Source organism: Poecile atricapillus, chromosome 3, assembly GCF_030490865.1.
Source record: "Poecile atricapillus isolate bPoeAtr1 chromosome 3, bPoeAtr1.hap1, whole genome shotgun sequence".
Lineage (NCBI taxonomy): Eukaryota > Metazoa > Chordata > Aves > Passeriformes > Paridae > Poecile > Poecile atricapillus.
The window spans coordinates 100,367,428-100,391,347 of NC_081251.1; the positions used below are offsets into that span (position 1 = coordinate 100,367,428).

The 23,920-nt window shown below is 40.6% G+C and overlaps 1 long non-coding RNA gene across 2 annotated transcripts; it reads right to left on the reverse strand.

Annotated features, from left to right (window-relative positions):
- Window positions 1-2,445: 2,445 nt before the first annotated feature.
- On the reverse strand, window positions 2,446-14,269 carry LOC131578320 (uncharacterized). Of its 2 annotated transcripts, none has more exons than XR_009277442.1 (3): window positions 14,189-14,269; window positions 13,703-13,845; window positions 2,446-2,566 (listed from the first exon to the last, which is right to left on the reverse strand). It is a non-coding gene; the product is annotated as an uncharacterized LOC131578320 (long non-coding RNA). The 2 variants fall into 2 exon arrangements; XR_009277443.1 differs by lacking the exon at window positions 2,446-2,566 and adding an exon at window positions 10,693-11,400.
- Window positions 14,270-23,920: the final 9,651 nt, after the last annotated feature.

Sequence of the window (23,920 nt, forward strand, 5' to 3'; positions counted from 1 at the left end):
CTTCATAGAAAATGCTTCTTTAGCTTTCCTCTAGTAAAAAGTCAAAACCAGCTACCCCCAACCCCCCTGAAGGAAACAACTATCAACACTGACATTTTTTAACAACCAAGCCACCCCTTAGACTTATTTTAGAAATGAATATATAGTTTTGATTGAACATTTCAAAATATTGTGGTACTGAAGCTAATTATTTTTAACCTAGTATGGATATTTGCAGCCCAGTAGGTTTGGTTGACAAATGCACAAGCAACTGAGATAGATGCTCTGCAAAAGTTTAAAAATAAAGAGCTCTGTTATCATTGGTTATTAAAAAAAAAAAAAAAAGGTCTAGCTCTCTCAGAGCATGCATTATTACCTTAGTGAAATAACTGTGTAAATCCTTGCCACTTAACCTAAGGAAATCTCCTGTCACACAGAATTGCCAAGTAGGAAGGCCTGCCTGTTGATTACCTTATTTACAAGTAGTCTGCATTAGATGGTGATATTATTATGAAGTTTAAGAAAAATATACTGAGGAACTAGTGCCACAGTTCCTGCCAGAGTAGCCAGATTAGATGTTTGTCCCTTATTGGAGTATCTCTCTGTGGCATATGTTGCCATGTTTTCACTCATGGAGCCTGACAGGAACTGGAAATAGTTATGAGGCTGAGTGGCGCATATGCAGTTTCTTTCTCTGAGCCTGATGTAATTTTAATCCTCCCTTTTGTCACATTGCATATTGTTGCTTGATTATGCCATCACTTTGTATCTTGGAACAACACAAGTCTCTGGAATCAGCTTGGTGGCATCTGTCATTCTAACTACTTACCTGTCCTCTGCACACACATGTTGGAGAAGACAAAAGGGACACAAGTAATACTGAAAAAAGTCCTAGAAGTTACCATATTTTTGAATGCAGCATAGAAGATAATTGAAGTAAAAGAGAATCTAATTCCAAGGCTGCATGAATTCTCTGAATTTAATTACACTTTCATGACATAGCTTGTTATATGTTGAGAAATTAAAAGGTGTTCCAGGAAAAAAAAAAAAAAACCCACATAGTATTTTAACAGATCAGGATAATTAATGGATCTAGATGTATGCAGAATTCTTTCCTGTCACCTCATGATAAGCAGAGTCTCATATTTTCTCTTCTTTTAGGGGAAGCAGCCAATATGACATATTAAACTATTGTAGATTTGCAGAAGCATGAGCAGAGGAAATTTGAGCCTGAAATATTTGCTTAAAATAATGAAGATTTATGACTCTGCTGATAGTATTGAATCTTTCACATATAGATGCTAAGAGGGTCAGTTATTTTTCTGTCAAGTCTTGAGAAAGAATGTATTATAAACTTAATGACTTAATTTTGCTTTATATGCCAGTAATGTAGGTGCTTTCTGGACAATTTGATCTCAAATGCATAGTTTAGAGACAAAGAGGCTTTGAACCAAAATGCACACTCTTAGGGAGAGTCCTAGTTTTAACTGTTATTTATTAAAAATATATGTTGTCTCCCTTCTTTGGTTAGTTAGAAATTACCAAGGCTATCTCTGGTATCAGTAAGAAATATGTCAGTCTTGATGAGAGAGATAAGAGACAGAAAGGAACTTAATCTGTCAAGGTCCCTCACATATTAACTAATACTCTGTATGTGTATAAGGAAAAGATTCAAAATATTCAAAAGATTCAGATGTGTCGAGGAAAATGTGTTTTGAGAATTTAACCTTGGTGCAAATACATTACCTTTTTTTTTTTTTTCTTTAATTTCCTCACCTTTTGTAAGTATTTGTCTCTGGATGTTTTATTGGGTTTTTTGTTTTGTTTTGTTTGTATATTACAAATGAATTTGTTTGCAGTTTAACCTGATTTGAACCTCAAGGTGGCTGCCTACTGGCAAAACATTTCCTTGTCCCAGAGTATGGTGAAGCTATAAAATAGGTTACTGAAGCCTCAGTGTTAATTCTGTCCTCAAAGAGGCTCTGTGGGTGCCTTGTGGGCTGCTGTCCTCAGCTCACTCAGGGATCAGAGAGAATCCCTGAATCTGAGAGTTCCCCTGGAATTTTCATGAGCTGGATGTGAAGAAACTGCCCTCTTATTCAGAAGGACCCATCCAATGATGTTTGATAGCGAGGAAAAAAAATATTATGGTTTTGTAAATAGGAATGTTTTTCATTCAGGAGCTTTGTAATAGCTGCACTGAAGAAAATAAAAGATATTTCATTGAACACAATCAAATATGTTAATTACTTAACTTCTTAGTAGCATTTTAGCAGTGGGGTACAGCAACTAATAAAAACTGCACTGTCATAAAGAGTGTTTCAAGGTTACCCCAAGGCTGGACAGGACACAGTAATTTTTCTTCCCCATTATACACCTCATTCTGTTATTACTGCCTAGTAAAGTACTCCTACAGTTTCACAAGCAGTAGGTCTCTAGGAAACTCTGACATCAGTTACTTTACAGGCTATTTGAGGAGACTTTTTTGTGTGGTGGCAGATGAAGTCACATCTGTGATGCAGCACTGTTGTTCTTACTTCATCCAAATCCCAGTAAATCATGCCCTGGGTTTGAACAGGGTTGCAGCCTGTAAAAACAATTCAAAAACACCAGGTGGAGAACATGACAAGCCAAAACAGGGAATACAGAGACAAAAACCCTTATTGAAATGGACAACTACAATAACATAATACCTCCTAGGGCTGTGATGTGTGGACACAGTCTGCCAAATGTGGTGTGGGACAGGAATTAAAACTCAGAAAAGGAACACTAAGGAGGAAGAGGGCAGGAGGCAAACAACATCTCAGACTGCAGATGAGGGAATGAGGTCACTGTGTTTAATGACTAGGTGCAGGCTCAGGTTTTGTTCTTCAGCTTGCCACAGGCCTCTTGAGGGATCTTGGGAAAATAATTTAATTTCTTATACCTCATTTTCACACATTTCTTCTGTCCTGCCTACTTAAATTTCATGCATTTAGGGCTGGGTCTATTTACCTAGAGAATGGAGGGGCTTATGGTGAATTTATTGGAACATGTTGATGTGACATGAATAATGCATTGGAATGATGCACCATCCTAATGACAGTTTACACAGATTCCCTTCTTTCTGCAGGGAAGGTTAAATAACCTCTGTGGCAGTGATGGCTCTTTGAATTGCTGTGCTTTGCCTAAAGCTGCTCACCCAGTTTATGACAGCAGTGCAGTGTCTACTCAGTTTGTAGGGTCAGACCAGTGCTCCTCAAATTAAATGAGCTGTCAGGTTTGAAAGAGTAAATAATTCCCTGGAAACATGTGTCTTTAAATGCAAGGCATAGCTGTGTGATCCTTTGTATGGGAAAACAGAGGAATGATAAATTTCTGCTATAGGAAAGGCTTTTTCTTTGGCTACGACTTCCATCAGGATTCAGTGCCTCTTGGGGGCTTATGGGGCAGTTCAGGTTTAATGTCTGCCCCTTCCCTACCTCCCAACATACACCAGGACTGTCTTCACAAGTCTTAGCATAAACATTTATTTTCACGGATCCTTTGATATGGGGCTGTGGAGCAATGTCAGGAACAGCAGATGAAATGAGCACTTTAGTGTGCTCCTGACTGACAAAGTGCTGGAATCAGAGCTCAGGCAAAGCATTCATATTAAAAATAAAAAGAATAGTAGCTTTTTATCTTCGGTGATACTCTGAGGGCCTTGCCACAGATGGGCTGTGTTAGTAATAAACTGAGTAGTTAATAAATGCAGAGGAAAGAGAGGAAAAGGAGGAGGGCTGGCTGGTGGCTTCACCTGTAGCTGTTCTGGTATCTCCAGTATATGGTGGGAAGAGCTGTGGCATCTCTGGATGGGGGAGAGCTGTATTACCTCAGTTGGGATGGCTCTGCTGGTGATCTGAGCAGCCCGGCAGCCCCTGAAGCTCCTTGGCTACTGGAGTGCTGTGGCCACTGCAAGAGCTGTGTGCTTGCCGACAGCCTCCTGCTGGTGGTAGGCAGAGCAGCTGCGTGCTGGCAGCAGGGTGGAGTCCTCTGCCTCCTTCTGGGGAGGCTTCTGATGTCTGTGCATGTCCTTCTCTTCCCCCACTTAAAAGCAAGCAAAAATCTCTGGTATGTTCTGAGCGGTGTGTCAGTAGCTCAGTGCTTGCTCCAGCCCTGGGCTGGGCTCCTCTGTTTCAGTGGAGGCCTGGCTGTAGCACTTTGGGCACTGTGGCCCACCTGCAATGGGTCCAAGGTCTCTGGCTGGCCCTGTTGGGAGCAGGGTGAGGGTGAGAGCCCTGCAGTCAGGGTGTATTGTCACCTGGAGCTCTGCAGCCCTCTGTCACCTCTGCTCTGGAATGTCCCAGGAGCAGGGATCCAGAGGGGCTGCTGGAGGCAGTGCTTGCTTGAAGAGTCAGCCCAGTGGTTCTCACTGGCTTCCTCCCAGTGTGGGCTGCCTCCCTGCTGCAGGGATGAGGTGTGTCCATGGGCTCCTTCTTGGGAATCCTGCCAGGTTGGGCTCCTGCTAATGTTGAGCTGGCCCTGTCAGAGGGATCTGTTTTTTTCCCTGCATGGAACAGCCCTGTGTGTAAAGAGACAGGTGCCTTATGTCCTGGCCTTTCAGAGGGATGGGGCAGAGCAGTAGGAGGTGGTACATCCCCTGCCTGTGCTCAGGGTGCAGGTCCTGGGGACTCTGTCTTGCTGGCAGCCTGCTTGATGTGACCTTACCATAAATGAGGTTCAAGTGCTTGAGTGTACACAAAGAGGTCTTAAGACAAATGAGGGGAGACTGATGTGCTCTGTAACTCCCTGGCTTGGCCTCAGCAACAGTCCTGGGCTGCTGCACCTGTGCCTTAATCCCCTGTAAGCAGGAGCACAGCCTCCTCCTCTGTGGCTGGTCATCCCTGGCCCTGGATGCTTGGAGTCCCTGCCTGAGCACTGCCAGGAGCCCTGGCTTTGGTCAGAGCTGCTGGTCCCCTCCTGCCTGTTGGGCAACTCTGGCAGCTACCGGTGAATACAGGAAATTTGAAACTACATACCACATAGATACTGAAGTAGGATAGATTTGCTAATAGTTAATATTTGCTGTCTTCAAAGCCCACTCCTGGTTTCATTGTATTAATCTGCCTATGATGTAACTTTTTCTCTCTTATTCAGCACGTCCTTTTCCCTGCTATCAAAGGGCATTTAGCGACGAGGAATCTCCTTTAGGAACTAGAGTAAGAAAGTCTATTAGTTTCCCTTGAGAATGAGAGCAACTGCAGTTGTATTGTCTGAATCACAAAGCTTCCAGGGAAAGTAAAAGCCCCAGCCTGCAACCTCCGAAGATCATTAGTGAAGTTTTTCTTTATTTCTGTGGAAATAGAAGAGTGTCTGGGGCAATTAGCAGTATTGTAATGCAACAGATTGCTCGGTGAGTACAGAGGAGCCTTGATAGCTGTGCTCCTTTGTAATAGCAGATGAACTTTTTTTGCCTTTGCTTGCCAAGTTCAGCTGAGGAAAAGCTGTCTGATATATTGCCCAGGTATAACTTCTGTGGATACCCTGCAAAGCTCATTAAAATATGAGTTAGTGACTTTACTATTAATGTCATACTCCATCTGCTTACAGAAATGCAGTTGTGAGATATGCCCTTATGATAAGCTGGTGTAAATGACATAGTGCAAACTCATCCCCAAGGTTCCTTATGTGTGTGCATTTAGGAAATGCAACTGTGAAGTTATAAAAATCTCCTATGCATAATTGCTTCAAACTACATCCCACTGATAGACTAGTCCTGGAGGAAGTTAATTAGGAAGTCTTTTGGCAATCTGCTCAGTTCTGGTTCTACATCCTGCTAGGTCAAAGTGTCTGGCTGCTATTACTAATTGTCTTCTGAAAATGCTGGCATGTCTGAGGAGCTGCATGTAGGTATTTTACATATTATCTGATCAGATTTCATAGTTAGAGATGCAGCTGCGTTTACCTGCCTGGAAAAGTAGTGAGTGGGCTGAACTAATGTTGGGAAATAGGAGGAATGATCTTTCTTGATTGGTTTAATTAAAAAACAGAACAAACAAAACCACCCCCCCCCCCCCCCCCAAAAAAAAAAAAAAAGTCTTAAGCTCACAATTTTGTTAGCAATTATATTGTCTGGCTTGCTGGAGCTTCTTAAACTGAAGGGGGAAGAGGTGCCTGAAACAGCAGAGTATCCAAGAACTATGGGACATTCCTAAGATCTTTGATCTTAGATATAAGGGGCAAAAGTGCTGCCTCAACAAGTTGGAAAGCAAACCTTTCAGGGTGAGTGGGTAGTGTAGTCTGTACTTTCTACATATGCATTCTTTAGGATATTTAGCAAGAGAATCTGAAAGAGATGTGATCAGTGTAGAATAAATCCAAGATATGATCTGTTTTTCTGGTATAGTCTGAAACTGGGCATGCTATCCCTTGGCTCTACTGATGCAGCAACATGTGTGGTGGAAACCAGGCCTCTTGTACTAGCTGCACAGAACAGTTATTGTCAGGAAAGTTTTTCATGGGTGTGAGCTGCTGATTTCCACCACCTAAAAAGCATTAGCATGGCCTCTGCAGTGAATATGGGCCAGATGTTCACTGAATCCCATAGATGACCATCAGAGAGACGTCCTTGCCTTGGGCTTAGCTGAATTTCCTGGGGCAAGTAACTTGGAATTTAGGGAAACTTGGGTTTGGGAAGAAAATTCCAGGGTACTGCAAATAGGTGCCTTTGCAGAGAGCACAACCTGCATCATCAGCATGGATGGGTGACAGACTGCAGGGATGTGCTTCTCTGACATTTCCAGCAAGGCTGCAGGAGCTAAGTACCTTAGTGAAGAAAATCTGTAATGTGGCAATGACAAAGATATGCTTGCACATGTTTTGGTGTTGCAAAGTTAATGAAATGGGAAGCAAATAATAGAACAAACAAGTTGTATAAACAGCTTTTAGAAGGTAGTCAAATTGTCTGAATTCTCTGTCTAAAAAAGACAGTGTTTAGCCAGGGTAAATACTTACACTTGCTACTTCCCACAGCTTCCATCATATTATAGATATTCACTTTAGAAATATATAAGAACCAATTTTTCAGGGAGTGCTTGTCTCAAAAATAGATTACTGTGTCCAGGAAATTGTAGGTGTGACACTGGAATTTGCAAGAAGGTGTGACTAGAAGGTTTGACAAACTCTGCATGGTGGAATACACGTCCATCATGAAACAATCCAAGACTATGTGAAGTAGGAAATATTCAGTATCAGTTTAATTTTCTTTTGAAGGGCATTGCATGCTTTTCCCCTTTCCTTTATCACTGATGTAAGAAACACATATAATGATTTCCAAAAAAGGAGAGCATATGCATATGTCCCCAGAGATGACTAAATTAAGTATTGTAAGGAATACTAAACTACGTGATATTGCTTTTCCTAGCAAGCTCTGCCCTGAAGGCATAACATAAGGCAACTGTGATGCTGCTCTTTCATCAGAATGTGCTTTGTAGGCTCTCACTGCCTTTGAACAAAAACTTGGCTTTTGAGAGCACTCTTTAAAAACTCTAATTTCAACATTTTCTTTTTCTGTCACTTTCGAAGAGGATTAGTGACATGGGTGTGCCTGTCATGAATAATCCTTAAACCAGTTATGTGCTGTGGGAATAGTGAAATCCTTGGTGAATGTTCCAAAGTGCATGGGCTCTGCTCAGGTTGTGCCATTCATCTGAAGTGGGAAAGAGGCTGGAAAGGTGTTGCAAGCTGCAGCTGATACACCATCAAGGTGTTTGCTACAAAAGGCTGGATCAAAGTCATGATAATTCTTCACATACTCATCTCAAGACAACAGGTTGCTTAAATCAGACTGTGTCTGCTGCTCTGTGATTGTGAAGGGAAAGCATATACACATCTGTAAAAATGCCTTCCTCATAGCTGGGCTTTGAGGTGTCAGCTGGAGGCCACAGGAGTAATTTTCTGCTATTGTGGTGAAGAACAAGAGGAAGCTGGTCAGGTAGTGATGAGTGCTTCCATGTGACTTATTAAAGTGTAGCATTGATTATTTAATGCAAATGATGGATTTGTAATCTAAAAAGAGCTCATGATAATGGACATCTCATGACATTATTATTGGAAGAGGTGAAAAAAGCAGAACTTTTAAAATTTTTTATTTTAAAACAGTTTAAACTAATTGCTTTTGTCTACTGTGGTCTCAACAAGTGAGTAAACACACCTTTGTAGGGTATTTCATTATCTGAGCTGAATATTGAATTGACACCATTACCTGTAAAATCATCGTTACTGGCTTGATGCCACTAATAATTGTCTTCATTATAACTAGGGAATCAAGTGTCATCTGTAGGCTGTACTTCAGTACAGTGAATACCAAATTCTTATGGTACTCAGTCCAGAATAAACACAAGTGTGTTATTGATTACATCATTACCAGGATAGGCAAACTTAAGGGTGTCAAACTTGTTATCGCTAGAGAGAGAATAAATTTTCAGCCTAACCACAAAAAGCAAGGTTGTATTAATTGTCCAATCGAGAACCACAAAGCTATATGTAGAACTTCTGGGTGTTAAAATGCAATCAAAATCTCAGCAAGTATCTTTTACTAGTAGCTATTATGCTAATTGCATAATCCTGATGATTTTTATCAGCATTAAACTGAATAAACAGAAAAAGTCCATCACTGGTATAAATCTGGAAGGAGTAGCAAGAATAGGTACACATCTCTTTCCAGCAGCAGCAAGTATTTGCAAATTCTTAATTGGTGTAAATCAATGAAAGATCACTTTGGGTTGGACATGTTCCCTGTTTAAAAGAAACCTCAAGGGGCAGAATTGCCAAAGACTGGAGAAATGAAAGGTAATTTTTAACTGCAGTACAGCAGGTTTAACTTTGAGTAAGGGCTCTAGTTATCTAAGATAATAGGTAAAATACCAAAATTTAAAGTGAAACATTAGCAGCCTAATTAGTACAAGATAGTGATTTTTACAAATGATTTAGTTTTCACTTTATTCTATGTTTTGTCTTTGAACCAGAGGCAAGCTAGCACTGGCCCATCAAACTGTTGGAGAAATTTAATCAGCACCACTATTATGTAAATAATTTGGCAAGATAAAATTACAAATAATACCCTACAAAGCTTGTGCAATTGGTAGTTCCTGGAGCAATCTGCATAACTGCTCACTTCTTGGAAAAGGACACTAAGCTTTTGCTGTTTTTGATTGAATGGACTTTTAATAGTCCAAAATTAAACCTTCAAAAGGAGTGCAAGCACATGTGATGGAAGTGTTTGATTTGATATATGAGCTGGATTTGTTCTGCAGGACAATTCTTCCTGGATGGAAGTGTTTGTTTTGGGAGGGTGTTCATTGTGTCTCGAGCACATGTGTGGGTAGGATGAGACTGGGGACTCACTTTTCCCTGATTTTGTGCATGCCAGGTGCTCCTCTGAGGAGGGCTCTAAAGGTAATAGTTAAGTTCTGTTCAAAAACTTCCAGAGCAAGTGGACATACTGATATGTGGGAAGGTAGAGCTATAACCAAAAATACTAGATGATCTTGGGTAACACCTTAATAAGGTAATTATTGAGAAAGAGGAGGAATTTGCAGGCAAAAGGAGAGTAAAAAGCTCTAGATAAAATCAGCGATTTCTCCTGTGGTCTGTTGCTGGATCAGCTGAGAGAGTCTGGTAGAAAACTCTTCTTCCCTGCCCACCATGCCCCAGAAGCAGGTGGAAACATTCTTAATTTTTCTCTGAAGTATTGGATTTGCTGTTTTCTAATAATTTAAGAAGGAACCTGGATTTTTCTTGTGAGAATCAATCTTGAAAATCAAGGTCAAGCCCCTCATTACTGGGTAAAAAGCTGTAACATCAATTCCAGCAAATTATTTTGAAGAAATATTTTGAAGCAACAAAATTAGTTGGATAGTTTAGTCACTTAAAAGGGGCTTTTCCAAGACATTGTAGGAATGGGTTTGTAGATTTATTGTCTTTTTTTCCTGTGCACTTTTGATTCACTCTATGATCTAAGTATTTCTTTTCGTGTCTCTGCTTCTTCTGTGCGTAAAACTCCATGTAGCCATATTGCAGGGTGTTGTGCCAATGCTTCTTAATGTTCATAGATTATTTTAGCTCTTTGTAACATAGAAACATGAAGCTACTATGCAGAAAAATGTGGCCCAGCACTAGTAATGTGCAAAAATGAATTAATGTATTTGTTGATGTTTGTAAAGCATAGATCCTCTCAAATCAACCTTTAACTTTGGGTAAAGTAGACTTAAAGGAATTCTGCGATTTCCTACAGGCTCTTCTCAAATAGTTAATATTGCACATTGAAGATTTAAAATTTCTGATTTGAATTATAACTTTAATAATTGACTTTGGAAGCCTAATTGGAAAGATATGGGATACATAAGGCCAACTTCATAATACTCTTGGGGAGGTATACCCTACAAAGACCCAATTGAAAGCAGTAATTGGTGGTTTGAAGAAAAGGGTTTCTGTATGTGGAGTTTTAGGATTTGTTTTCAGGAAGCAGTGCAGTTGACCAAAACTACCCTTGGTAGTGTTCTGATGGTTCCTCTGTGATGATCCTGTTCTAACAGCTGTGTACTGGTATAGCTTTGAAGTCTCTGCTGTAGTTGGCTTATATGTGTCAGCTACTTCTGGGGTGTACCAGTGTGAATAAATGCACAGAAGCCTTTTTACTCCAGTAATTCTGCAATTCTTTTTGGCAGAGAATAATTTATTGCAATATTTTCTTTGGCAAAATGTCAGTATTCTTGTATGCACTCTTTCATCTGTAAGGTACATCTTTTGGCCTGTACCTGATAGGTAAATTCCACTGAGGTGGCTTTAAGTTTACTGTTCATATCCTATTAATTTCAAATGCACACTAGGAGGATGCAAAAGGATTACGCTGTGAATGGGATGTCTCCTTTGGTTTGCCAATTTATAATCAGTTCCTGGGTAATTATGAGTATTTGTACAAACTTTCCGGAATGACACATTTGACAGTATACCATTGAGTCATTTGAGGCATCCTATTATATGAGTGAGTCAGAGCAGAAATCTTATTTGCTTTGTTTCTTGTATACACTTTGAAGGATTGGTCAGTGACGTGTAGGATCCCACATCTGACTTTACAGTCCTCTGCCATGTCTGTTTCCCAGATAGGTTTTGTCATTGTGGGATTGCATAATTTACTTCGAAAGAGGGATGTGCCATTTTCAAATTCCCCTTCCATCTCCAGTTAAGCTTCGTGGCATCTTTCACTCTGTTCCTGTGGATGTTGAGGTGACACTCCAGACTGGCTTTCCAGCAGCCAGGTAGCCAGCGTGGTTCATTGAGACTCAATCTGCCCATCAGTACTGGACCATGCTGGCAATCCACAAACCTCACACACATTCCTTGCAGTGGTAGTTGTGGAGGGTTGGAGGTGCTACCTCACTCCTCAACAGCATGGGGCCCCTGTTTGGAGGAGAGGGAAAGAGGTGTGGCAGAAAAACTTATGGCCAGCCAGAGACACACAGAAGGAAGGTATCCAAGCATTCTTTCAAGAAGAGATTCCTGTGCCCTTCGGATTCCCACTGCACTGATTTAACTGAAGCATTTCATGGTGTGGGCTGGAATAGAAGGGGAAGCTGTAACTGGCAGAGGTGTGCTTTATTAGAAGAGATTGTGTGGGGCAAGGGAAATCACAGCTAGCTCTGAATTTCTCCTCTCTAATGGTACATACATAGTGGAAAAGTTACAGAGGCTGGGCAAAACAGGTATGGATGCTTCATTTCAGGATTACCTGTCTAGCAGAGCAGTGACCTCAGGCATAGAGTTCACAAAAATAAATATGTTTAAAAATCAAGAAGCTAATTTAGGGTCTGTTTTAGGCCTGAAAAGCTTGTTGCCATCAAGCTGCTTGCTCTAACAAATAGAAAAATAGTAAGCTATTTTGGATTGTAGACTTTTTTTCTTTAGACTACTAAGAGGATCTAGGGTGGCAAGGAAACCAAAGTTAACCATAATTTGTTTGGCAGAGACCATCTCTCTTCTTCAGGTGAGAGAGGACAGCAGGAGCCTCTCTGTTTTCTACCTCCCCAGGGGGAAACAAGGAACTCTCTCTCCACTGCTGTTTCTGCTTCTGTCTATGTCTCTGGAGTTCTTCCCCTTGTTTTTGGTCCTGACTTGTTGGGAATGTAGTTCTGATACCTTTGTTAAAGGGTGCCAGATAAGAGGTACCACACAAGGTGAAACATGCTGGTTGCTACACCTTCTGTGGGTGGTGACTGAATTGCAAAAGTGGCCACACATGGTTTCCACCTGCAGGACACTCAGGAAGGAATGAGGAGCACTGGAGGAAGCCAGCTGGCTTGATCCTGGAATGCAGGAACACAGCTGCAAGGAGAACCCATACATCCACACCAAAGAGCCACTGACCATCCCACAAGGCAGATGATGCTCTTTTCTGCAACCAAGTCTCCTCTACACTGAGGTCAGAAATAGGAGGTGCAGAGGAGCACTACACAGCCTAGGATGGAGGTCTGCTGCCTTCACTCTCAAGGAAGTCAAGAAGGGGCCTGGGGTGATACTCTGCCTGGTGGACATACCTGTGGATTCTTTGTCCTGATGATCATGTTCTTGGCTGGTTTCCTTGGTTCCTAAGCTGCTTAGAAAATACTACAGGGCTCAGATATTAAGGTTGGTCAGGTAAATCCTTTAACCTGAGCATAGAAGCCTAGGTGAACAATGCTTAGTTGAGTCAGAAAAGCTGACTGAGTAACTTGTTTTATTATGGGAAAAAGTACTGACAACAGAAAGACTTTAACTGGGGTCAAAAGCACAGATATAAGGGAGGGCTTAAAATTTTTTTCTGGATGCTGAAGATTAAGAACCACAAGAGGAAAACAATAGACTAATCAGAGTACAGGCAATGGAAAAGTGTTGAATAGATGGCATGGTACAGGTTCACTTTGCACCAAATGAAAGAAGCTGGTTGTACTTGGAATGAGGAAACTAAAGTTACCAGCTGAGGGAAAAAAGTGCAGAGAATCTGTCAAAATCCTGTGTGTATTAGGAACACTTCTTATTTCAAGAATTGTTTGATTTTCTTCATGGAAGAGGAACTAGCTGACAATAAAATAATTCCAGTGAATGCAGTCATGAAACATTTCCTGAGAAGAACCCATTGTCATAGGAGCAGGAGGAAAACCAGCAGAGTCAGATGTCTGAATAAGATATATATATATATATATATATATATATATATATATGCATGTAAGTATTTGGTTACTCAGGTACTTAGGTTTCTCAATTCTTGCTGCTTAAACATGCTGATCAAAGAGCTGCTTCTGCAATCAGTCTTTTTTTAAAACAGTGTATGCTTACAACAGACTTGAATACATGTATTTGTGCCATGTTTTTAGCCTATCTGGTCAGGTTTTGGCTGCTGTTACACTGCCTTAAGAATGCCCAGCAGTAATCAAAAGGGAAAGGAAATTTTTTGTTGATAAAATGTGAACGGTGAGATGCACCAGCAAAAAAAAAACAAGCCACAGCACCTTATTGAACACAAGTTTGAAAAAGTCAAATAGAAGACACTGTTCTGTTTAGCATGGTCCTTGGGAAGCACAGCCCAGGAGAAGGAAATTAAATGAGGGGAAGACATTCAAGCAATGTCAGGGAGACTTTATGAAGGGAGCAGTAAGCCAGTGTTCTTCAGAGCAGAAGTAGGCAACTGAATAGGGGACAAATATAAGGAAGGGAAATATGTCATCACCTTTCCAGACAAACAACCTCTATCAGAGGGGTCATCACCCTTCTGGTGGCAGCATGGTCAGTAGTTGAGGCAGCAGTGATCCACTCTGGAGTGTGATTCTGCAGTACAGTATTGCTTCTGCACTCAGACATGGGCTGAAGAGTCTGAAACATATGGCATGAGTCCTGAGTCAATTTGGGTTTTCAGTGGAGATACACAAAATTTTGGCATAAATATTGTAGTCAGATCAATTAAAGAAATTCCTTCAGGGGAGTCATTGTCAAAACCTATTTATTATTTTTCTGTTTACATATATCAAAGGAGCTTTTGAAGTCGCAGTTCTGTATGAATCAAAGACAAAGTGGATTCTGAGTAAAAGCTCAACTGAAGGCAGTAAGAGTCATGGTCTTAAGGTAATTATTATGGAGGAGATAGATTAAAAACTGAAGGAATCGGAAAAAAAAGAAATATTAAGATTTATTTATCTCTGCCTTTCCTTTCTTGTACCTGGAAGTTCTGTGGTGCTAAATGGGAATCTCAAAATGCCTGGTCATAATCACAGACGAGATGTCTGACTGTGTGAACACTGTAACCCCTGCTTGGCTTAGTCTGTGGACATATTTATACAGAAAGTCTCCTGTTGAACTTAGGTGCATTCAACTCAGTGTAGCACTGCCTCCAAGAGTGCTGTAAAATCAGTTTGCCTCTTGTGTAATTACTGGCCCAGGCTGCATGCCATGCTACCTAAGAGAAGGCTTAAAATACAGAATATGGCATCAAATAAATGTCCCCTGACATCTTAGTGGAAAAAAAAATCTAGGCCTCTTTTAACTTCATAAGTCATTTGATACCTCTTCATCAGAGCATTGTCATCTTTTCAGAGAATGTTGCCTGCCTGTGCTTTTCCAAGTATGGGGCTTGTCCCATAAAGTAGGTGTCATCTGGAGTGAGTTCTCATTTTCCTTGAGGAAAGGGAGTTCCAATACATTGCCATAACTTGGCAACCAGATTGTCGTTCTAACTCTCACTTCTGTACCTCAAAGGTGCTTATTTAAAATGCTGTGTGAGATGTAGGATAAACAGATCAAAGGTTTAATATGTTGTGTGCAGTGATCTTTATGCATACTTAACATGGAAAGGCTAAAGAAAAGAGAAATGTTAAATTTGGTCTTGAATTTTTAATTGGGAGTTGGTGAAGAGGGTTATAAAATCTCACCAAGCAAGAATGGCAAGAGCTTGCTTTCTCCAGGCAAGAAAATAAATACTTCTCAGTTGTATGATGATATTCAAGTGATTCAATAGCATATATAGTCTGAGTCTTCTGAGTCTTTGTGGATGAAAGAAAGGCTGTGGATGGGTAAAAAAACTGTCAGGATGGCTGGGCCCAGTGTGGTGGTGGAAGGAGTTAAATCCGGCTGATACCCAGTCACAAGTGGTGTTTCCCAGGGCTCAGCCCTGGGGCCAGTCATGTTTCATATCTTTATCAATGATCTGGAAGAGGGCAACCTCAGCCAATTTGCAGGTGACACCAAGCTGGGTGGGACTCTTGATCTTCTGGAGGGTAGGAAGTCTCCACAAAGGGATACAGACAGGTTGGATTCCTGGGCTGAGGCCGGCTCTATAGATTCAATAACTTGAAGTGCCAGTCCTGCATCCTCACAACAACCCCAGGCATCACCACAGACTGGGGCAAAATAGCTGGAGAGCTGCCTGGTTAAAAAGGACCTGTGGGTGCTGGTCAATAGTGGGTGAATGTGAGCCGGCAGCGTGCCCAGGTGGCCAAGAAGGCCAATGGCATCCTGGCCTGCATCAGAAAATGTGGCAAACAGGACCAAGGCAGTGATTGTCCCTCTGTACTCGGCACTGGTGAGGCCACACCTCAAATCCTGAGTTCAGTTCTGGGCCTCTCACTACAGGAAACACATTGAGGGGCTGGAGAGACTCCAGAGAAGGGCAGTGGAGCTGGGGAAGGGTCTGGAGCACAAGCCTGATGGGGAGCAGCTGAGGGGGGACTCAGCTAGGAGAAAAGGAGACTCAGGAGAAACCTTACTGTTCTCTACAATTACCTCAAAAAGAGGCTGTAGCCAGGCGGGGATCAGTCTCGTTTCCTGGGGGAAACAGGAGGAAACAGCCTCAAGTTGCACCAGGAAGGTTTAGATTGGATAAATTTCTTTCATGGAAAGGGTTGTCAAGCCATGTAGCAGATTTCACAGGGAGGTGGTTGAGTCACTATCCCCGGAGGTATTTAAAACATCTGTTGGTGTGGCACTCAGAGCCATGGTTTAGATTGACAGTGCTGGGTTAACAGTTGGACTTGATCTCAGAAATCTTTTCCAACCTAAACAATTCTATGATTTTGTAGTTGTAATTAGTCAGTCATAATTGTTTGGAAACTTCTTGTGTTGTGGGGAGCACTTGTAGAGGCTTGCATTATCAATACATCAGGAACAACTTGCTAAAATAATTTGTGAGGAATTTCTTTAAATAGGAAGCTTACAGGAAACCTGTCATCTTCTTACCAGAACATAAATCAGAGGAAAAAAGGTTATATTGTTGATTTATCCTAGTTTATGTAGATTCTCAAATTTTGGATCCTTTTTGGTTTTTACAATGGAGTAAATAGAATAAACAGCTGTTGTTGGGTTGTCTTTTTGTTGAAGTTCAATATTAGTAATGTTGTGTGGCAGAATGTCAATGAGTAATTTGCAAAATGTTTTTCTTTTTTTCCAGTGTAGGATTTCCCCATTTTAAATCAAATTTACCTTATGTGTGTCTGTTTTTCCCGTGTTTTCCATTTCATGTATAAAAAGTAGAAGAGGTCCATCACCTTGTTGAGGTATAGTCTGGGTGTCCCAATGTAGCATGTCTCAATTGCATAAATGGATTTTGTAATCTTTTGCTCTGTTGTTTGCACAATGTGGATTAAGTTAATAATTTATAGCTTGTCAAGGCAGCTTTTGAACTGTCCTGTGTAGTGCAGGAGAAGTTGTATTGCGTAGAAAACCATCCTACTCTGCCTTGTCAGTCAGGGCAGGGCCAGAAGACTTTTTAATTGATAGCTAAATTAATTTAGTGATCTTTTTCTCTTCCCCAAAGAATCTATTGTATTTGTCCCATCAAATATTTTTTCTTTGCTCACTTTTTTTTCCTGAAATTTAATTTTTTTTTTGTTAATTTTCCCTTTTAAAGTGTCTCAGGTCTTCCCTAGCCATTTCTCTCTCTAGCCCCTGGTTGGTTCAGCTTTTGGTGGTTATGTTACCTACATGTCTCTCCCATGACTCTTCTTGGAAGAGCAGGTGCTCCTAGGCTGGTCATTTGAGCCCATGTCAAACTGGAAAAAGCAGCCACTATGGGGCTCACTGGGGTTCTATTGAGTGTTGGTCCTTGCTCACCATTATCCTTTATACCAGCAGTTGCATGTCTGGGCTTTTTGCAGGTCCTCTCTTCTTTTAATATCTGCTTGTGAGAACATTCACTGCATTTAAGCTGGTCTGCACCAAGTCTTAGCCTGGAGCAGTGGTGGTAATCCCTGTCCCAGTGCTGGTGTCCCGCTGGAGGCTGTGGAGTGAGCAGAGCAGGGCAGGCAAGAGCAATACCCTGCTGCTGCTGCCCTGTTAGCCATCCCTGCCTACCCTCACTGGGAGCAGTGCCCAGGCACTGCTGGCCAGGCCCTTGACCTGCCCTCCAGTCCTGCCGCTGACCTCTCCAGCTGACCAGCCCTGGGATCCTCTCCCTCTCCTCGCCCAATAGGGGCCTGCTTTTTGTTAAATCACTGCTGAGTCAGGCTTTTCACAAATAAGCAGACCCTGACCATGAAAGCTCTAAAATTGTTTTTCCCTTTCATTTATCCTGAACATTGTGTCACCTTTCTGCATCCAAATCTCCCCTGACGTCAATGTAGGGAAGGGATCAGGGACAATTATGTTTTTTTCTTACAAGGAATGCTGACATGAAACTGGTCAGGTTAGGAGACCTGAGAAACTCAAAGCATGGGAAAATATAAAAACAAAGAGGTCATCGACAGTGCCCCAAAACTGGTGGGTACTTAATTTTATCTGTGTGTCTTTTTTTGAGTTATTTTGAGTTGTTGGTTTTATTGAACCATTCCATTTATATCTTAGAAGACTGAAGCATTAATTGAGAGTCTGTACTCACTAGAATTTTTTAACCAAATATGATATAACAGACATATTGGAGTTGTGATAAGAGAATATGCTTTGAACTCTCTAAACTCTCCTGCCCTTGGAAATCCACTGGATTATGCATTGTGGAATAAAATTCTTTATAGTTGTTTCTTTTTCCAGAAAACAAAACAAAACACTTCCAGGAAAAATAGTAATACTTTCGTTATTCTTGTGCTGTTATTGTGCCTCTCAGGTCAGTGTGGAAAAACAGTCTAATATGTTTACTTCTGCTTAATTGATCTTACTTTGGCTTTGCATCATTTTTTCTGGGGCATCAGTCCTGAGAACTGTAAACAAAGTGAAGATATGTACATGTTATGCTTCAGTCAACAGGGTATGGGTTCTGAGTCCAGATTCTAGTCTCAGTGAAAACAGTGGGTGATTTCTCACTAGGTGGAATTATTCAGAAAGCATTTGATGTTTATTTAGCTTTTCTCCCACTGAGTTTAGTGAGAAAAGAGCTCAGCGCTGAGTACTCTTGAACATTTCACCCTTGGTGTCATTACTGCTTGTTCTGCTGTTTGGGCAGGTTGTCCAGCTTTTGTACTGTGGTAGTTTCTTTCCTAAGGTGAAATTAGGTTTTTTATCCACATAGAACTGAGAAGTGTAATGAATATAACAGGATGGTTTTCTAAGCGTCTTCCTTTTATAAGGATGGCTTTGTACACTTTAAACAATGTAAAAGGTAGATATTAAATAAAAATGTCTCTTTTTTTTTTTTCTAAGTATTTGTTTTATTCATAGAAAAGTTGAGACTAGTCAATACATAACTCCAGTAGATGGATCAAAGTGGGGGTTTTAAGGCCATCTTGGTTAAGGTCTTCATTTTGTAAAGGAAGAGGCCAGTATAAGAAATGGCAGGAGCCTTTGAAGAATTAAATACAGGTTCTGAAGCAGCGTCTAGTGAAAACCTGTCTACCATCACATTTAGCTGTTTCTAAAGTAGTAATCACCACATCTCTAACTGGCTGCCACTCCTTGATGTTATGGGTCTTCTGCTAGTTTGTGGTTCTTCCCCTATTCTGTAGCTGCTCTGTCTAAAGGAGAAGTGGCAGAGCAGGGAATAACAGGCTGGGGCCTTGTTCCTCATCTTTGTTCACCATCACTGTAAATGTGGCTGACAGCAATAACCTTCTGAATTAAGATTAAATCAGAACAAGTAAATACTAAGGACAAATATTTGCTGACCAGTACAACAGATCAATTCACTAAAATAAAGATCTGACTTTCTTCCATGCACAGCTGTGATATGGGATGATGTGATGATGAAAAAAAGAGGGTATTTCAGATGACCATTGAAGTTCCTCAGGATGTGGGTACTTGGTATCAATAGCTTGGTGTCAATGGTATTGGAATCCTGTCAGTTTACTTGTGATATTTCAGCTCTCAGTGCTGGCTACTGTTTGCATCTTTGTGCTTAACATTCTGTAAGACACAGAGTATGCAGGAGGCTGACTGTTACAGGCTCCACACTAAAAACAGGCTCCCTTCTAAAAGCTATTATCTGCTGCAGTAATTACCACCATAAGAATAGTAACAAGAGAACTAGGTCTTTCCTCTGGGCTATTTTAGCTCTTTTTTTTATTTGTTTTCCCCTGAAGCTTTTGTTGTAGATCACAAGCTTTATGACACAGAAATTAAATTATCTCCTTTGTATCTCAAATATTCTATTGTGGTGATAAACCAAATGATATTTTAGGACCACTATGCAACTTTTCTGGGACAGAAATGCTTTTATGTACGTAATCCAATTAGGATTGGAACCATTATGGTCTTCAAGGGGAGATGGATTTGGAGTTCTGAATTCTACTCCACTGTGTTTTTGTTTATATGGAATAGCTTATACTTTGTTCAAGGGAGTAAAACCTTTTTTGTGTGTTGTCTTTAACAAAGTGAGTGGTGTTGGCTCCTTTAAGCACTTAACTTGAGTTGCTCTTCTAGAGCTGATTTATCTCCTGGAAGGATCACTGAAAAACCATTGCAAAGAAATCCCAGGTTTACTCAGCAGAAGCCAGATAGGTGTGATTGGACACCTGTATTGCTATCAATAGAGATAACAGAGCAGGAAACAACTAGCAGTCAGTTATCAATTTCTGCAGTCCCAACCTTGTTAACCCTTAGGATGCAACTTCCCTTGTCTCGGGAAAATTTGAGAATGTCCATATACACACATGTTTATCTTATTCTTTCACCATTTTTCTCAAGTATTTTTCTAAGCTATTTGGGTAAAGCTGATCTTGTAATCTTAATTTAAGAAGGTAGTTAATCATGTTTACATCAAGATACATCATCAGCATTCTCCTGAAACTACAGGTATATCTGTACTCTAGTGAGGTGTCTTCATTAGTCATGCTGGGTATTCTATTGCAACAGCCTGTAATTATTTTGTCAGTAAATATCAAAACCTCACAGTGCCTACTTGAATGATGCAAAGTAGCCTCCTGCCAACCCAAGAAAACTATCAGCTCTACCTTTTGTTCTCATATATAATAGTATTGCATATATAATGACAGTGGGGGAAGCCTTTTTTTATTAGGAAAGGAAGCCACTCCAATTCAGAAGGTAGATGAAAACTTTGTGATATCTGTCATCAGGTGGTATAAAGGGCAATCATCCTGAGGGATCAGAAATATTTGTGATCTGCAAGTTTGTCATGCAAATATTTGAAGAAGCACAATCAAAGTAATATATATTAATGTCTCTTTTAACTGGTTTCCAGTGGAATTCATGAGATATTCTTTATGGATTAGAAAGCTTCAGGAATGATGATATGGGACTTCAGTGCCCTTAAATGTTCATACTTGGGCATATCACTGAAAATGAGTCTCACTAACCCAGGCAATTAAAAATATATCTTCTGAGTAGTCAGGGATTCAATGACACATTTTAGATGTACATCATTACAGGCTTTCTACATACAGTCAGCTTTCTTCCCTGTCCCTTCTTAAGAAACTAAATTTCACACTGTGAAACTAAATACGACACTTTTTTGCTTCAAGTTGAGACTGCAGGAAATCAGGAGCATGGCTTGAGAAAATCTGTCTTGTGGACAGTAGGTAGGATTGGAGGGGAAACACAGGACTTGAAGTCATTTAAGTTTCAAGTTCTGCAATATGTGCTTAAGATATTATCCTGTTTGTAGGCTGTTCAATTTTCAGTTTTTAAGCAGTTCATCTTTTTTTCATGCACTGCTGCTCTTGGAAGGGCATTCCTCAATGTTACTGCTATAATGTGTATGGCTTTTCTAATTTTCACCTTAAATGATGCATGCTGGATTTATAGCAACTGCTCTTGAGCCAGAACTGTCTTTTTCTTTCCTGCCTGATGTTTATTGTCTGTTACTATTGCTTAGTGGAAAATTCTTTGGAATGAATTTGTTTTGAAGAGAAATCAAGAGAGTCTGGGGGGATATGAGCTGACCATGATGGCTGCAGTTTGAGACAACTGGCCTGTTTCAGTGATGATGATGGCATTGTTCTCCTGTGCTATGGTAATAACAAAACTCTTCTGAAAGTCTCTGTGGGACTGACTTGCCATGTTTGTCCGGTCTAGATAGGCCATCTTAATGGCAGGAACTAGAAGGAACTCACAGTACAAGGTATTGAGATGTGCAGGTCTCTGTTCAGGCAGGGTCTGTGGAGAGGCAGCCTTTTTCTCAGGCAGAAAATATAGTTGGGGGATTCTCACAAGCTTTTGGCATACAAATCTCTTACATAGAACGGTCAAATATTTGGTTGATTAAGGAAAACCTTTTTGGTTCTTTGTTAGCAGAAGCAGCTGTGGAGGATTTCTTATCTTTTGAATGAGCTGCCCATCAAAATACTGCATTCTGAAATGAGAGAAGAATTGCCAGTGAGATACACAGAGCAGCCAGAGGATTTGTGCAGATGTCCAGGCAGGTTCATGACAGTATATGAAATAGAAATTTACTTCATATAGCTGGTATCAGAGTTTAGACAAGGAAATACATGCTAGACTGCATCCAGTGTATAGACAAGAGAAAACTAGCTATTACCATCTCCCAAACAAAATCAATTCATACCTTGACAGGGGCAGAACAAAACAAGCAAGGCCGACTCCTGTGTGAAGAAAAGCAGTGGAAAGTTAGCCATGCATGGGTATGGTGTGGGAACTAGTTTTCACTTGGTTAATCTGGCCCAGAAGCTCCTACTTGCAGGGATCTTGTAGTATCATGGGATTATTAGATCCCAGAGAGGCAGTGCTTTAGCAGCTGTTCAGAAGAATGAAAAGCCTCGTGTGTTTTTTTTGCAGCTGCTTCCTTCCCCTTTCGTCCTTGGATCAGCCACTGGAGACAATGCTTCCACCTGTGACAGGGGCAACAGCCAGCCTCTGCAAGTGAACTCTGCCTCCTTCTGGGACACAGATAAAATGTTTAAATACAAAAGATGCTCCTAAAATGTCAACAGATGAAAAGAAAGAAAGAAGAAGGTATTATTTTATTGAGTTAGATTATCAGGACAGATATAGGAAGTTTCTCTCACGTGGTACCTGGGAGCAGGTAAAAGACAACCAATAGATGTCAAGTTTGGTGGTGCTGAAGACAAGAAACACACATTAACAAGCCTGCTTGAAAAGAAGGCTTTTCAGGTCAGATATCTGAAATATCCTTTGATATTTATATCCTCTATCTATATCCAGATATCTATATCCTTTGTTTGGCCTGCTGGAAGTAGGCAATGGAAAAAACACTGAATGAATTGAAACAAATCATGCTTTGTTAATTGTTGTGAAGAATAGTGACTACCAGGACTCCTGAACAGAAGGGTGAATTGACTAACCTTGTTCATTTCTTGCTCTCATAGGAAGACAGGTGGTAGGACAAAGAAAAGAGCTATCATTAAACTCCACCCATCTTCAAAAGCAGGTGAAGAGATCATAATTCATGCAATAAATCTGGACAATTAGACAATATTTGTACAATTAGAAGCTGAACACTGAGTGATTAGTGACTCATGAATAATGAGCTAGTATCCACTCACAAACCTCAATGAGGAGATCAAATATAGGTTTGTGACGATGATCCTTCTCAAATCTCTGTCTGTAACCAGAAAGGAATTTAAACATAAATTCATAGATGCATAGGAAAGTGCATGAACATAATTTCTTCTTTTAATTTCTGAGAAATGCCTTTGAAAATATGTGCAGTACCTTACTTTCATAATCATACGGCAATTTTTTGTGGAGATTTTTTTGGGTTTTGGTGTTTGGTTGGGTTTTTTTGTAGTGTTTTGTTATTTCAGAGTATTAAGTTTACTGTCTGTATTAGGATCCCCAATGATTTTGTTTCTTTGAGCACTTTTTGGAGACTTTGGCAATAAAGTATGAATGTCCCTATTTAATAAGATAAAAGGCTCACTTCTTTCAGGAACCTGTCTTCACCAGTGGCTGATAGGTGATGCCAAAGAGAAGAACAAACATCCTCAGGCAACACACTCTTTCTTTACACTCAATCTATAATCACTACTCTATGATGTTTTGTTTTTTTAAAAACCCATACAGAGAACACTCATAACAGAAACAACCACCAATAGCTGAGGCTTAAAATTAATGTTTAAGAAGAGATGGCGTGTACAGCTCTAATTAACCTTGTATCCCCCTCATGGCTGACCCTGATAATCGCAGGTGGAGATCTCTTGAGATCCCTGAAGAGTGTCGAATGTGTGCTCCCACAAAGGATACATGAGCCAACAGAAGAGGGATCACCAGAACTAAAGCAAACAGGTTGTTTCCACTTCAGGGGAAAGATGCTGTCCACAATGGTTTAGCAACAGTGGGCACACAGAGTGGGTGTGCAAGACACTGGAAGCTTGATACAGGGGGTACTGTATTAAAGCACTGAGTTGGGACTCTGTTTTCTTTTATATTTGCTTTAAAAATTGCTCTTCATAGATCCCTTCATAGAATTCTCTTCAGAGCCACCTGTACTTTCCTGTTTGCTGGAAGAGGAACAAGTCTTCTCACTTCTGTTTAAATCTTCTCCTTTATTACCCCTGGCATTGTTTCCTTGTTGTACTTTCATCCATTTACCTAATTC